The sequence below is a fragment of the Oratosquilla oratoria genome, chromosome 11 (genome assembly GCF_046742065.1).
Source record: "Oratosquilla oratoria isolate Oo_2021 chromosome 11, ASM4674206v1, whole genome shotgun sequence".
Lineage (NCBI taxonomy): Eukaryota > Metazoa > Arthropoda > Malacostraca > Stomatopoda > Squillidae > Oratosquilla > Oratosquilla oratoria.
This window is the reverse complement of record NC_134787.1, coordinates 56902309-56919409: the sequence shown is the minus strand read 5'-3', so window position 1 is coordinate 56919409 and position 17101 is coordinate 56902309. Positions and strand designations below refer to the sequence as shown.

Genomic DNA, 17101 nt, shown 5'->3' with positions numbered 1-17101 from the left:
AGTTAGCCACTAGCCTATACGCACTATACAAATTGAGTTGAAGGTAATTGAGTTAGCGACCACATGATTAACCCGTCTCTTGCATGAGGGCAAGTGTCCTGGGGAGGTTAAACGTCTACATGGGGAGAAATGTCTTCTTGCTTGATGGCGTGGCAACGTTTGAGAATCTACGCTATGCGTAAACGTTAACCTATAGTTCGTCATAAGAACATAAGAATGAAGGAGACTGTAAGAGACCATAAGACCTACCCTAGGCAGTTCCATGCCCATTATCACCTTTCATCCCCATACATAAAGTTGTCTAATCGTTTCTTAAAACAACTGATAGTTTCAGCGCTCACTACATGGTTACTAAGTCCTACGTACAGGATTTTAAAAATGCGCTCATAACATAGGACGCTTTCTTAAATTCATTACTGGTAGACATGTAGTTGTAGAATTATAGGAAGTGCGAATAATTCACACTGTACCTAATTTGATTTTCCGAGTGGAATGTATAACGACTAAATTTAAACTCAGTCAAAAATAAATTAAAATTTAAATATTTGGAGTCCTGTAGACCACGATCTCATACCTCCGTTTTCTTTTATCTCCGACAATGGGTTTGATATTGTCTTAACAACGTGATACATTATCATTCTCTTCTGTATATCTTAAATATCTTAAATATCCCTGGGCTTTCTGAAACTTGTGTTAAGAAATACTACAAAGCTGGTAAGGTACAACTATAACAAAATGTAATTTGTGAAATAAATATACATAAAGTATAAACAAGTACAAAACTAAACGTAAATGAGTGAAGTATCAAACGCAAATTTAAAACCATTCTCAAGAACTAAAAAAAAAAGAAAGAGGAAATTTAATTTTTGGCATTGGAGATACGCAAGTATTATGAAATGAGTAATTAAGTGAAACAAAAGATATAGAGACATTCTTCATAAAATATAATCAAAATTGGTGATAGTCCTCACCCAAGATACAATCCCATAGGCTAATTTTCAATCAAGGAAAAACTGAAGTACATTAACAAAATGATGAGCCAAAATGTAATAAAGTTGAAAGTATGTGACAACCGAAAACGAATTTTTTATGTTTGCGACTTCTAAACCTGGAAACATTTCCTGCATTTCACTTCGTTGCACGTTCAGAGCGCAAATATTTAAACGAAAGAAATGCACCTGGCAGTTTGGTAAATACGGTAAGTATGAGTATGACAGGAGCAACACATCAACTGGACGCGTGACCAGTTGTCATACAAAGGACTACGAAGGCGGAGCATGCCGACAGGAGACCTTTTGGTCCATATCTAGGTCGGATGCGAAAAAAATAACAATGATAAATAAATAAATAAATAAATAAAAACTATAATAATGTAAATAATAAATAAAATACATAAATAAGCATATGGTTAAATAATAAACAAATAGGTAAATAGTAAATAACAATAAATTGACAAAACTAAAAATAAATGAGAATCAAGCAAATAATAATAAACAAAGAGACAAATGATAACAAAACAAATAAACAACACCCCAAGAATAAATATACCCCAAGAATGAGGACAAGTGACAGATTTTCCTCCAAGATGAACAGAGTAGCTTCCCATTTTCAAAACCCGTCAAACGATCTCTTTCTATCATTTTCAGACACCAGACAGAAAATGGAGAGACGAGATTGAGAAGTTTGCAGGAGTGACGTGGCAGAGGTTGGCGCGGTCGTTTGAATCATGGAATGCTATGAAGGAGGCCTTTGTTCAGCAGTGGACTCAGGATGGCTGATTTGATTGATTGATTGATTGATTCTTACGTGTACAGTTGACGATTGACGACTGATTTGTTTCTACTACTTTATAGTTTTTTATTTATTTATGTATTTATTTATAATCATTATAATTTTTTCGCATCCAACCTTGATATGGACCAAAAGGTCTCCTGTCGGCATGCTCCGCCTTTGTAATCCTTTGTAAGTAGTAACAATCCCACATTCATTCAACACAGAGAACAGTCGCTGTGGAGCTGTAGGTTCGCAGTTAGTGATATTCAAGGCAACAATTGTCATCATTATTACCTCAAGATTTCTGCTCGAAGTGCAAGAGGGTAACTTTTTTTTTTCCAGAATTAGTCTGATTGCCATTTTCGCTATGAACTGAAGTGCTAATCAGATGTGCGTCTGAGATGGTAAGGGGTGGTTGAGCCGGGTTTTTTTCTCCCATTTTATTATTACTATTACTATTATCATTAGTATCATTACTATTATAACTTATTATAACTATTATTAATATTATTATCACTTTTATTACTATTATTATTTACTATTATTACTGTAGCTTATAACTTTTATTACTATTATTATTACTTTTATTACTATTATTACTATTATATATATTTTTTCTAACCCATCCACACACGAATGATATAATTCATGAATATGTTTTACGACCAATTGTTAGATGCGAAAGAACAGGGCGTCACGCAAAATTACTTTGCTTACGATGCGGAGCGCCTTCAAGTTAAAGAAGCCTACGTTCCGCAACAATGGCTTATTTTGCGGGTAATCTCTCGTGCCTGACGTTCCGGCGCGTTGAGCTTCGACTTAGGCTTAAAAACATAAAGGATCTGGATTGACCTCCAACCACCTCATAGCATCACCTCTCTCTCACTCTCTGTCACCATATTCTTAACCCTAAAAACATGTGCCCACTTATGATATGCTGTTCCCCCAGGATGACAATTGCTCCCGAGCTCGACTTAGGCTTAAAATTATAAGGGATCTGGATTGACCTCCAACCACCTCATAGCATCACCTCTCTCTCTCTCACTCACCATATTCTTAACCCTAAAAACATGTGCCCACTTATGACATACTGTTCCCCCAGGATGACAATTGCTCCCGAGCTCGACTTAGGCTTAAAAACATAAGGGATCTATCTGGATTGACCTCCAAGCGCCTCATAGCATCACCTCTCTCTCACCCTCTGTCACCATATTCTTAACCCTAAAAACATGTGCCCACTTATGATATGCTGTTCCTCCAGGATGACAATTGCTCCCGAGCTCGACTTAGGCTTAAAAATAAATATAAAGGATCTGGATTGACCTCCAAGCGCCTCATAGCATCACCTCTCTCTCACCCTCTGTCACCATATTCTTAACCCTAAAAACATGTGCCCACTTATGACATGCTGTTCCCCCAGGATAACAATGGTTCCCGAGCTCGTCCCTACATTCTGGTCCAAAGAGACAGACCTCTGCGCCCTGTACGTTGCCTATGTGACTCCAAGAAGCGTCTGTATTACCTTTTGCATCCTCCCTCTTGTGGGTTTATGTGGTGTCCTCTTATACTGTTTGCCTGTAGACCTGTGCGATTCGACTGCCTAATCAGAATATAACAGGGCTCTGTGTGTCCTATATAAAGTCTCTGTCTACAGAGTATATGCCAATGGGTTGTCCTGTATATGCTTTGCAATATTACGATATTTATTCATATGTAACGACGCATTCCCAGAAGTAAATACTTATATGCTTCACATTAATTATAATGGAAAATAACTAAGAAAGACTTGGGTTGAAATAAAATTTATCTTTCACAATAGGTTACGCTGGAAGCGCTGAAGAAACGGTATCACCTGTTACTCGAGTGAAATTTAACGGGCAATGCAGCTACCGGTACACATTTTCCAAAAATTTCCTCGAGAGCCGACACGGATCTGTGTGCTGTGCTATACTTTCATGCCTTTTCTTTCATTCGTCTTTTTATGTGTTCATTTACTCAGTATCTCTTTATCTATTCACCTGTTCATTTACATAATTTATTCAGTTGTTCATATACTCTACGCTTCAACTATTCATTTGATTATGGTGCTTTTCCTGACTTACCTCTTCTATTTATTTTCCATGTGTTTATTTGTTCACTCGTTTCACCATTTTTGCATAACAAAATATGCAGTAAAGTTTAAGTGCAATCCCATTTCCACTAAGTGGCTTTGCGCGAGCTGAGAAGCTTCCAAGGTATTGTGCAACACTCGCATAATACGTTTTCGTGCAAATGTTAATGTACTCCTGTCCGCCTTGAACGTAAGTTGTAGGATTCCTCATAGGCTACAAGATTCCACGTTTGACAAACAGTGAGCTCCTCGAGCAGCTTGGGCCATTACGATCACGGCGTAATCCCTTCATGAGCCAGACGTCCCCTTGTTGGATACGTGACCATACATATGCATTGTTGTGTCGCGTCTACCGAATGGTCTTGCATCTAGTGTGCATCACCATGAGACCTCTATATTACTGTGAGACCCCAGAGAATACTGTGCGTGTGTGTTACGCACCTATAACTCTGCATGGATTTGCAATGGTTACGAGGATTTACTTGAAATATATGATCCTTAGCTATTTCTGCTTTTCTATTTTCTTGTGCATATCCGCCAGTTTTGTGGTGCTGTATGTTATTAGTGTCTTGAGACTTCTGTGCTTCACCATTTGTGATGTGGCCCAATGTGATCCTATATGAGAATATTGTTCCCACGTATACCATAAGGCCCTACATGTCTTCGCTTGGACAGAATGATCAAGTAGCGTCCAGTTGATACCTAGCCACGGCTGTCTGTAAGTTGCTCCTTGGTATATGATATGTGACCGTGACTGTGATAGGCAACCACTGTGAGGCATGTAGCTCACCTCACCTTATGGACTACTACTCAAGATCCTAAGTTGGTATGTTACCTTCAAATGTGTTATGTGGCCTTGTGTTTGTTATATGACCCATTTTATAATGTGGGATACCACTAGTGTTATGTGAGTTCACATACCATGTAGTTTTTATATGTTCTGAATCACCATATGCTCTGTGAAGTATTTACTCTGGAGCGTAATGACTGCCCCACACTTGTACAGTTTGGCCCTAAGTGGGTTAATTGGTCACACATAATGTATGACATTTGTCCCTATAATTCGTGTAGTTCCATATTCTTGGGCGGTTTGGGATAGACTATGTGTTCTGCCTTAGAAACCTGGAGGTCTGTGCAAGTGTGGTTCCGGTGCATGATATAAAGCCTGCAATGAAATACTTCTAATTACGTTTGCCTGTGCCTGTAAGGGCTTTGCTTGTGTTTCAGAGTAAATCATACAATTTGTGACTGCATTTGGGCCACGATTCGGCATCAACTTGTCTATGATCTTCACCCGAGCATAATACTGTACTTGTGCTACGTGGTACTTAATTTTCTGAACGAGACATGTGCTACCTTATGCTGTGTCAATTTACGTATTCTGTTGTTCTTCAGGTGTTATACAACACAGTGGGTGCTTAACGGCACTTGTGTTTAGAAAGCCAGAGTATAATGCATTGCCTGTATGTCTTGGTTATTTCTACTCGTAGTATTTTGCTTGCAAAAAACTAGCGATTTTATCCTTAGAAACGATATCACGCCAAAGAGGTGAATTTATAGAGAAGATAAGGAGAAACTTAAGAAAGGCTAGCAGGACGGAGGGCTAGCATAAGTTAAAAAAAAATTATCAGTGTTCTTTCTAAAGTGTAGATTACTCTCCAATCACAAGGGAATGCAGCATGTCTGCATTAAACCTATGCAACCCCTCCTCCAGATAGGATGTGCGTTATGGTGTCTTATATGTTATGTCATTTTTCCGTAGTACGAATTTACCGCACCGTATTTATATTCCAATACTGTATGGCCATTCACTTACATGTTCCACGAACATCGAGTGGCCTCCTGGAGTGTTGTATGGCTCCCTCAAGCATTGTCTAACCCTTGCAAATCATATGAGCATTTTCGGATTGCTCGTCATGTATTATATGGCCTTTTTTTCCTACAATATAGTCTCCTTGGGATGTGTAAGCAATCATCCCAAATAATAGCGAACGTGACTTGCAGGATATGGCGGTTGCTATGTAGAAAAATAACACTAGGATCGTTGCTGTATTGTAGCTGTTGGCAACCACGACGACATATGTCTCGGAGAACCGTTGGCATCGCAAGAAGCGTTGTGGGGCCGCTCACCGTCGCCACCGCCCCTCGTTCAAAAAATAACCGTCTCGTTTTCTACCACAAGGCTTATGTAGCAAGTCCAGCACAAGAGAGGGATTAAGCGACAACGCGGTTGTTGCCAGGCATGTGATCATAGCAACTCGACTATCCAGGAAGCTCTGTGATTCAGTCTAACCTTTGATCCATTATTTGACCCCGTGCACGTCATGCAACTCTGTGGAATCATGCAGGCTCGCGTGGTTCCCCTCCGTGCTTTGTTTTCCTGCGAGTGCAGTCTAAGGTGACTGATACGATCTGCATTACCACAAGCGATATGTGCGCCCCAAGTGTCTTGCTTCCACAAGTAGGATCAACCACGCCAAGTACCTAGTTGTACTACTGCGCACAACCGAGCCTGACCCATGACATATGAGAACTGAAAATGTTGCAGATGCATGAATATAATTCTCCGAGCAGAAATAACTTTAATTACGAGGAAACCGTTGCGTATAGAATATGTATCGAATGTTCGAGAAGAAATGAATGTTTGCATGGACCAATGTCTTACATTATCTAACGACTTACTCTTACGTTTTACTGTATTTCTATGTGTGATGTGAGGCCTTGCATTATTACATACAACCTCTCCAGGTGCTCCTGTGCATTTTCATTTGCATTTGTCATAACCTTTGCAGCTCTGAAGATAATGCACCTCACTGTGGGTCTCCAGTAAATCTTTCATGTCTCGTTTGTAACGCGTAAATAGGGTACTGACAGCATATTCTCAACAGTCGATATTTTAATAACTTTCGACACCCTTAAGGGTCATGATTACGTACAGTTGAATTTCTCGTTAACGAACTAATTAGGGGGGGGGAGGTTGTCCGTTGATGTGAATTGCCCATTGATGCGAAATGTTTTAGTCTGGGGAGTCAAAATAATCAAAATACAAAAAAAAAAAAAAAACACCACTAAGGTCCATAAAACTGCTACCCAAGTACTTGTACACATGGCAAGCAACATAACGACCAACATAAATAGGTTAGTAGATTAAATACTAATGTAAAAAATTTAAATACAATTGTAAGTTTCATTTGACTTATGTGGGGGGAGATTAGGTTTGTTTTTGCCGTGATCGTATAGTGTGGTGCTATGCTGGTGATAGCGATGAATCTGATTTCTGTTCAGGAGTGGTTCAACGTTTGAAAAATGTACTTCGTTTAACTGTTTGCTTCTTTTATATTGCTCGCGAATTATTTATTCCCTTAAAGTTCGCAAATGTTAATAATAACCTTGAATTTCACGGTCACCTCTGCCGTCAACGTAAACTATATGCGTCAAGAGACACTTGGTGGTATTCTTAAAAAAATCTTTCCTTATAAAAATCCTTGGAAGGGAAAGATTTATATAAGGAAATAATTTTTTAAGAATATCATCGTTAAGATTTTTACGGTGATATTCTTAATAAAATTATTTCGCTTTATAAAGTTTTCCCTTCCAAGGATTTAAATAAGGCTTATATAAGGAAATAATTTTTCTTTAAGAATACTACCGTCTTTCACGTCCGAGATTTTTTATCTTACCATCACTTCCTTCTTCTCCTCGCTGTTGCTCTCTCCCGCATCTGTGAGAACACCTTCAGCTATCTTCTCCGTCGATGAGACCTGGTACCCAGAACCAGCATCATTTCTTTTCAATCTAATCTTTTACATCATCTACAATGAAATTTCTCTCTACAGCACGCAGTAAAGTCTGGAGAAAGTATTGATGTTCAAAGCCATGGAGTTCTAGGTCTGGATCTTCATTAATCATTAATTTTTTTTCAGCAGTTTGCAAGAGGAGTCACCTTTATAGCTTTCTATGCTGATGCAAATTTGTAGATGGCAGACTTTAGGTTGTAGTTTTTTATCTTGTAAAGAGTTCGTTAGCCTCTAGTGTCTTCTTCTAAACGTTCCTCTGCCTCTATTATAACCAAAACTTCATCAAGATGTCTTAGCTGATAAGATCTCTTGCACGAAACTGACTCCTTGATCCGTGGGTTGTACGAGCGAAGTTGTACTTGCGGAGCAGAAAGAGGACACAAATCTTACCATCATTGCTCACTAATCTAACGGTTTTCTGAATGTTTTGGTGCATTGTCAAATAGAAGAAGCACCTTTACATCCTCTGGATCGATATGTAGAACATTTTCTTGAAGGATACGCATTTCGGGAATGAGATGTTTGAAGGACCAGTCACTAAATACGGCAGAATGAAAACCGTGTTTTTTTTGGTGTTGTAATACACAACTGGCAACTCACGCACACAGTCCTTCATACATCGTGTTTTGGCAGCCTTCCCCGATGACAACAGCCTTCGGGCGCTGCGTTCCAGTAGCATTTGTACCCAGCAGGGCAGAGAATTTTTTTTCCAGAACAGTCTCTTTATTCTGAAATGCTTAGGTGCTTTTGGGGTAAAGAACGCCAGAACAATGCCGTTTCGTCAGCATTATAGAGCCGAGTTAAGAGAATGTCCTCCCCTTTTATCATCTCATTTCATCTAAACCTGTAAGGCTCAACAGCACCCAGAATCAACACAGCCAGTTTCTCCATGCTCCACCTTGTAAAGGAAAATTACAAAGGTGGAGCATGCCGAAAGGAGACCTTTTGGTCCATAACTAGTTCGGATGCCGTGGCGATTTCGAAAATGCCACAAACAACCAGTGCTTCCTTTGCATTCTATCATGTGATGAGCAAGTTTCTCTGCCGCTGCCTTGATTTCTGTGCCACGCACCTTAATTTTCATGCAACGATGTTGTACGTACTGTTTATAAACAGCTTCCTCAAGGTCCTTATTACAAAGAAATTCTATAAAGTTACATACATACATTTACCCTTCCCCCTTGCATGGGAAAAAAAAAGGCATAGAAACCATTCCCACCCATTCCATCCCCTACATATACCACTCCCCTCCACCCTCCTCCCTCCCTCTCATCTTGGCACCTCCTGGATGACGGGTCATCCCTGCATCCTGTCCACTGCCCTGGGTCAGAAGCAGTGTCGCAAGACACAGCACATCCACAGCAAGGCCGCTTCATTAATTCGGCGACCCCCCTCTCCGTCCCCTCATACAGAAAAGGAGAAGACGGGGAGAAATCCCTTCGGGCTGCGTCAAATTATTTCTCATACATACTTCCTCATCCCCCATCCCCCACCCACTCCCCCTCATGCATCACAGCATCATCCATACACAACCCTTCTCCATTCACCCCTATCTTCTGTCCTCTCCCGTCCTTCCTCAACAGACATTCCTCTCTTTTGTAATGCCCCTTTTACCCCATCCATCCTAGGACGCCCCCTCATATTCACTCCTTCCACACATATTTTACTAATCTTTCTTCGCTCATTCTTTCCATGTGTCCAAACCATCCTAATACTCTTTCATCAACCCTATCTCCCGACTCCCTTTCCACCCCTGTTCTCCTCCTCACTTCCTCATTTCTCACTCTATCTAGCCTAGTAACCCCTATCATACTTCTCAGCCATTTCATCTCAAACACATTCAAACTCCTTCTCTCTTCCTCTCTTATGTTCCATGTTTCTGCCCCGTTTTACGAGCAAGTAAAACTCCTATCCTATCTTTAGTGGCACTTACATCAAATCTATTGACATATTGTTTTAGTCTGTCCCAAGACTTACGAATGTCACTGTTTGCTTTTTCACATAATACTTCTCACAAACACAGGAGGTAGGAACTCCAGACTAACTTTTTAACGAGCTCTAATTTTTGGCCAATATTAAGATTGACACTCTTTTACCACTAGACTTATCTTTGGGCAGTATAATGACGGCACTGGGCGCAAATAAAATAAAAATGTATAGCATGCACGCCACTGCCACCTAGCGGACAATTGCGAAACTCAACTCAGCTCGCAACACCCGGGATTTTTAAACTTTCGCACCGGACATTCTGGCTAATGGATTAATGTATTCAGATCAGCAAATTTTGTCTGTTGGATCCGATATCCGTTGATGCGGTGTCCGTACACTCTACTTAAGAAAGAATACGGATCATTTGATTTCTACAATCCCTTCTTTGCACTTTCCAAAGGAAACCTCTCTACCTAATCCCTTCTTTGCACTTTCTAAATGAAACCTCTCCATTACCTTCTCGGACTCCACATCTTTGCCACAATATTACCCCCAGGAACAGAAACTCAGGGTATGAGGAGGAAAGGTAACAATGTAGATGAAGCTGTGGGGGTTAACCAGCTTAGGCTGTGGGCCCTACTGTGGATGTGCTGTGTCTTGCTGCATTGCCGCTGACCCGAGCAGTGGTTTGGGGCAGGAACGATCCTTCATCCAAATGGAGCTAAGGTAAAAGGTGAAACAAATGGATGGTGGCGGTTAACTCATTTATAAAAGAGAAGAAGCCTTTTGGTGTATAGACAGATAAGTAATCAGCGACGAAATACACTGTTTATAATTACATTCGCAGATACAGCCTACGACCTAAAGTAAGGTCAGTGACCAGATGCACAGATATTGGACCCATGTGTGGTCAGAGGTCCCAAGTGCGATGTATGGCGTCATGTGTCATATAGGGCGTGGCACACACAGCCGCCAACAAAACTTCATCTTTACTCAACCTAGACATGGAAATATAACCTTCGGACGCTGTTGCAATGATACAGTTCTATTAAGGATAATATTTTTTATATTACGTCAAATATACAAGAAGATTCAGGAAGGAGGACAAGATCTCTTCTGGCATCTGCGCCACGCGTAATCGCGCAAGACCTTCGCGTTAGCTCAACCCATTGTCCCGCGGGTTCACTTCTGATTCTGCCTTCCTCTCACATGTGATCACTTATTGGTCTCGTGGGTAACCTGGGCTTAAGCATGACTTATGCCCCGCTGACCTCGATCGCGCCCGTGAGAAAGAGCTCAGTCCACGTGGGCTGAGAAAGGGCGCCGCGTATGACCTAGAGTCCCATGTGTACCCTACATCCCGGTATTTGTGCCCACTGTGCACTATCCATTTTCTATGGAGCGTGTGTTGTGCTGCTTGCACTCTTTTTTCTTTTCTTTTTTTCTCTCCGTGATGTGTATAATCCCAGTTTTATTTTATTGTATTTCAAGTTGTGGATATCATCATCATCGTCGTCGTCGTCGTCGTGGTCATCATGGTCATTGTTATCGTCATGGTCATTATCACCATTGACACTGTTGTTGTTGTTTTTGTTGTAGCTGTTGTTGTTGTTATTAGTTATTATTGATATCATTATCATTATCATTATCATAGTTTTCTGTTCCCGGTTTTAGTGAACTCTAGTACATAACATACTGCCATGGCCCCTCCACAGGGTGTTGTGGCCTTATATAACCCAAGTTTTGTTTTTCCTCACTGGGTCAACTCGTGATCGATAGCCTACAAACGTAAGCTCAAATGGTGTTAAGTAAAATTTACTGTGGTTCTTAGTGAAATAAGGTCGTTCTCGACATCTTACGAGTGATGGCTTTGCATTTCTATGTTCTGTGTTCTGGCTTGTATTCCCTTTGCAGACTGTACGTGCCAAATGGTTCCAAAGGCATCATGTGGTCAAATATATGTGAAACTTTGCTCTAGATAGGGAAATCTCAACCAAACGTAAATTCACTCCAAAGTGATTAAAAGTTACACAGTAAAGGGGTGACTATATCATATCTGAAACCTTAGAAATAATTCCGCATGGATAAAATGTACGTTTTCGTTCTTGGTTAAATACTACTTGTCCAGAGCTTCGATACTAAAGGCGTGTCTCTACTTGTTTCTTTGCCTTTATGTTGGTTATATATTTATTGAATGGTTGTAACGGAGTATACGACTAAATGCATCAAACCGAGGGTGTAAATGACAAAGGGAGAATTGAGAGTCACTGTTGTAAATGTGTATGTATGAACTATGCCGTAAAGCCTAGAGTGAGGCCGCAAATCCGATCGACTACGATTGGCATGGGGAACCGTGCAGTCCGTAAATGTGTTTCCATGGTCGACTGTGAGCGCAGCGTGAAGCACCATATACTACATGAATCGTCAAGGTATTGCATGTAACATCTCACATACCGTGATCCAACCCCGGCTCAGTTTATTCCCCAGTGTTTCACAGTCTGTGTAATCCAGTGAGTCGGTTTACTGTGATACCTATACTTACGTTTACATGCACTATTCCGAACACCCGAAGCTGAACTACAATATTTCAGAACTACGCAAATATATATTTAATTATTGAGTACCTAATATATTCCTATAGACATTAATTCTCCTATAATAAAAATAGAAATTATAACATCGTGATGCAACAAAGGCGAGAGACGCGTTTATATAATTTGATACATTTAGGGTCAAGTTCGTGTATTCTCAATCGTGTGTCTTGTGCGTGGCATGAAGTTTTCCGCGAAGACCCGAAAGTGTTCACGCTCTACGTCATTGTTGTGTTCTTTGGTCTCGTGCTCATTGCGACGCGCTTTAACTTCGTATTACTTTATGCCCGTGGACACACAGACCTGTTTTCTCCAATCCCCATAATAGATCTCCTGTTATCACAGATACATAAATCAATATATGCTGTGTCGTGACCTGCCTGTGGCCCTTTTCGAAACGTAGCCTCGTCTGAGCTACGACTGAGTGTGAAATCCGTGTTTAACGCTTCATTGGCGCTTTGACATACTTCAGAAATTTCGTTCCCAAAAATGACAACCGACTTCAGTCAGGTATGGGGCAGGATGAGGGAGACCCCGTTAAGGCTGGGTATCACCATTAACTTGAATAAAATCTTTGAGGCATTGGGGAAATTATGAGAAAGGTGGAAGGGGGAAACACGGGTTTTGATCCGATTATTGAGTTTATTCCTGACCGGTTTCGCTTTACAGTAGCTTGAAGAAGCTACGGTGAAGCGAAACCGGTCAGTAGCTTCTTCAGAGGAAGAAGCTACTGTAAAATGAAACCAGTCAGGAATAAACTCAATAATCGGATCAAAACCCGTGTTTCCCCCTTCCACCTTTCTCATATGAATAAAATTGTAAAAAAAAAAAAAAAATACTCCAGTAAGTGGTGCACCAAGGTACTATAAAGCTCAACATCCTTTACACGAGTCGTGGCTTCATTGGCTTTCTGTTGTATACAACGATTCCGATTGCTGTTGTAAACTCCCAACTAGGAAATGCTCCGCTTCTGTTGTCCTAATTCTCTGAATACTTTCCGGTCCTATGAGGAATGGCTGGATCCATGAACGAACCTTCATACAAAATTTTCCCAAACTTTTTTTCGTTTTTGTTTTTCAGGCGACCCCAATATGATCCTAATGATATAACCGCGACTCCACTAATCTATTTGTATACGTGTTAATACATAAGACTAGTTGTTGACTGTAAAAACCAGGGTACAAGTCAATATGTGTAAGAAAGGTAATGTAAGGTTATAAAAGACAAAGTTAACATCATTGAATTTTATTATAGCAATAGGAATTTAAAAATTTAGCATACAAGGTGTCTTGGCGACCCCAGGGTTGGGAAACGGTGCCCTATACCTCTCCCCTACCCCACCTCCAGAACGCTAAGAAGCTCAGCTGATTTAAGTGTGACTCAACTGGTATTGTATGACCCTGTCCATTTCTCCCGAGCCACGACCACCGACAGCCCCTGATCGCTCGCTTAATCGCCCGGTGGCAATAGCCCTCTTTTATACACTACTATCTTTTCACTTTCTTACAGACATTCTTCCCCTCCCACAAAAACCGGTCTCGCGCAAGCGGGTGGTCTTACATTGCAAGTCGCAAGTCGCACCCAGTGGAATTCGTGAAGACAAAGCGTCACATTATCTCGTGGATACCATGAACTAGCAGCAAGGTCTGCCTTTTCTTATAGATGATCCGAATCCTCGTAGAAACTTATATGAACACCCGTGTCCTCAGCAAGTGATGTCTACTTTATATGAACAAATAGACATTGACTAGACAGACCACCTATTCTGAACAGCACTGTGGGATCAAGTTGTGAATGTAATATAACCCATCGCTTGCTAAGATTACGGTCTTGAACTTATATGTGTTTTACCAATTAGATACACAGCAATTTTCCCCGTGCATATTTCAACTTGCAAATGACACAGTATCTTATATTTTGGGTGGCCCTTGGTCCATAGTGTGTAGCTACTGAACATGTGGAGCCCGATATTCCATGTGCCTCATATGTGGAGCCCGATATTCCATGTGCCTCATATGTGCTCTGTCCTCCCCCAAGTATCATACAATTCGTGTATGCTGGTAAACCCCTTTGAACTGCGGTTCTCTCTGAGGACTGTTTGTCGCTCTATGAACTGTTTGTCCCCTTGTCCCACAAAAAAGCACTATGTGGTTCCCAGCGTGCTAGGTAATCCTGTAACTATTGAGTGACCCTGTATCTTATCTGAAGCTTCGTATCTTAAAACTGGAGTGTCTCTGCCTGGATTTCTTGAGTACATGGTTTCTGTGTCATTATCTGTGTCTGTATTTACTGAGTGGTCATTGAGTCATCTTATTTGTGTAGCTTCATTGCTGTGTCACTCCACATGCTGTAATATATACGAAGTTAAACAAACCCTGGATAAAATCATTCGTTCCTAGAACGATGCATGACCTTGTGTGCAATGCATGGGCCTAATTGTATGTAACCCTGAAACTGATACGTCATTCGTGTGATGACTGCATGTTAGGTGAAGTCCTGTAACCTCTTTGACTCTTTCGGTCTCCAAGTTGTGTGTGACTGTATGTACACACAGACGCAAATAAGGCCAGTAGTAGCCTTGATTGTACGCCAAATCTCATTTGTACTTCCCAATACTTTATGTTCTTCACAATCGTATGCTTTCTTTGGACCGATATATACGTCCCTGTAAGTGGCGTGAGGGAATCTTTTATAATCCCCAGTAATGGATATGACGAAATGTCTTCGTAAACGGCACATGATACCGTGATTACTTGATCAATTTTGCAACTTGGTCCCTACATATGATCTGCAACCCTGCTCATATGGTGTTTTCATTTTTGCATAATCTCCCAGAAGTGAGAACAAGCCCTGTGATCTGTTGATGCACGGTTAACCACGGAGGCATGTGTATAGAATTGACCTCAATGTAATTTTGGCGACGTGGATGCACTGTTGACTAATTTGCGGTCAGGGCCTAGTCACACCATACTTACGACCTGTTTCCGACCACCGGCGACCAGGATGATTTGTGCTGTTCCTCTGTTTATAAAAAAGAATTCAAGACAATGCAATTGGAATGAATCTCCTCCTTATGAAGATGAATATGAAATAGCCAGCTGGAGCTAACCATGAGAGGAACAAAAGTGCCACCGTCGAAGGTGGTCGGAAACAAGTTGTAAGCTTGGTGTGACTGGGGCTTAAGCTATTATAGTGTTGACTTTGCGCGCGCTGCGTAGACTAAGGTCCCTCTTTGTCACACGAGGTCCACAGATTGTTAAAGAATTTCTTTAAAGAGCCACGACTCTTTCTTGTAGTACAATACTTTTATCTTTGCTCAATATTATCTACTCCCTAAGCTATTCAGGAAGTGTTGGTGGCATCTGGGGAAAGCTGCATAATGGGAGACACATTATAAGATCGTCGACTTCCTGCGTGATCTCTCAGGATACATGCAACAGATTCGGGACATCTGGAATATGAGTTTCTGGGAGGGGTGACCTTTTCAACACGAGGATATATGTTACAAAAACTGCTAAGCAAGTGACGGTAAGGACCAGAGGTAGGTGGGGTCAACATTGAGAGGGATTTTGATCGATAGACAACCTTTCAGGATAGAATCTGCCTCCTGATCTGCATTAATAATTGCTCTTCATTAGCCAAAATGAAACAGTTTTGAAAAGGAGCAAGTCTAAGAGCGTGAAAGGATTGCAGACCCCTTGTATGGAATATGTCCTTCAATAGATTAAGCGGTTCTTAGAACCACATGATTAGCGGTTCTATGTTCAACGTGTAGTCCATTATCTCACGCTCCTAAGGGGTCAAATTTGGGGAACCATAACAACGATAATGACAATTACCTCCGAGGTTACGTAATGTCCTTCAACCCTATCCTGCGGCCTTGAAGACTCATCGTCAATAGTAGTCCATAGTACTCACTTGGATTAACGCGATCGGCCGGTACCTCGCGCTATTCCCGTCCCGGCGTGCGCCAAGTTCACAATAATCTGTACTCTTTTTAGCACCACGTGTGGTACGTGCCCCCCCCCCCCCCCCCCGTGTTGCTGAGTGACCACGCGCGTGTTGCGTAGCCACGTGTGTCGTGCCAACCCATAAAATGGCCTCCTGGGATCCGTGAGTGAAACATTGTGTCCCCGTGGGGCTCTCGAATTCGAGTGTCGTCTTTGGACCCTCAAGTCCCTCCTTGGCTCATGGGTTTCCGTAGATTCGTGTGTCCAGACTGAATCTATGTGTCTCGAGAAGGACAAGACCTATGTACATCCCCCACCCTGTTCTACCTCACCCCCGCAAACGGACCCACGAACGTAAGTGGGCCGTCCACGTAGTCTACATATATCATCCCCCACCCCCTCCAACCTTATGTTTGTTCACTATGTCTTCTCGCAATTAAATTGTGGCCCAGTGTGCAGCCTCCGGCACTAAATAGGCTATACGACTTAGAGTATACAAAGTAATTCATTATTTTTTGCGTGCCCTGTGAGGTTTTCTGTGTTTTTCTAATTTTGGTAGGAATTATCGAAATAATAAAAATTTTGATAATTGTTCATGCGTAATGCCCGACGCGTTTATTATTTCGGTGCCCAGGCGAGTAGGCAGATGCGTGTGATGTGGTGGTTGGCACCTATACAGGTCCAGGGCCACAGAGAAGGCCAAGGCCCAGACCAGACGATCACTAATGTTTACGTGAGAGCTCTGGCCAGTGTCCCCTACCCGTCTCGTCTTGGAAGTGTCTACAGGAGATCTACACTACACGGTGGTCTTGTGAATTCTATCAGTGTGCACCGTAGTGACACTTAGACACTTGCTAGGTGGCACTAGAGGTCGGCCTCCGAGTATTCGGCTGAGTCTTGACCGTAGAAATAGTTGGCCGCTATGCGTGAAGAGAGTGATACGATGTTTGT

General features: G+C 41.5%; 1 protein-coding gene across 1 annotated transcript in view; it reads right to left on the bottom strand.

Moving 5' to 3' along the window:
* The window catches only part of LOC143030059 (uncharacterized), a 782825-nt gene that overhangs the window by 765383 nt on the left and 341 nt on the right, over positions 1–17101 (bottom strand). The window lies entirely within an intron of this gene.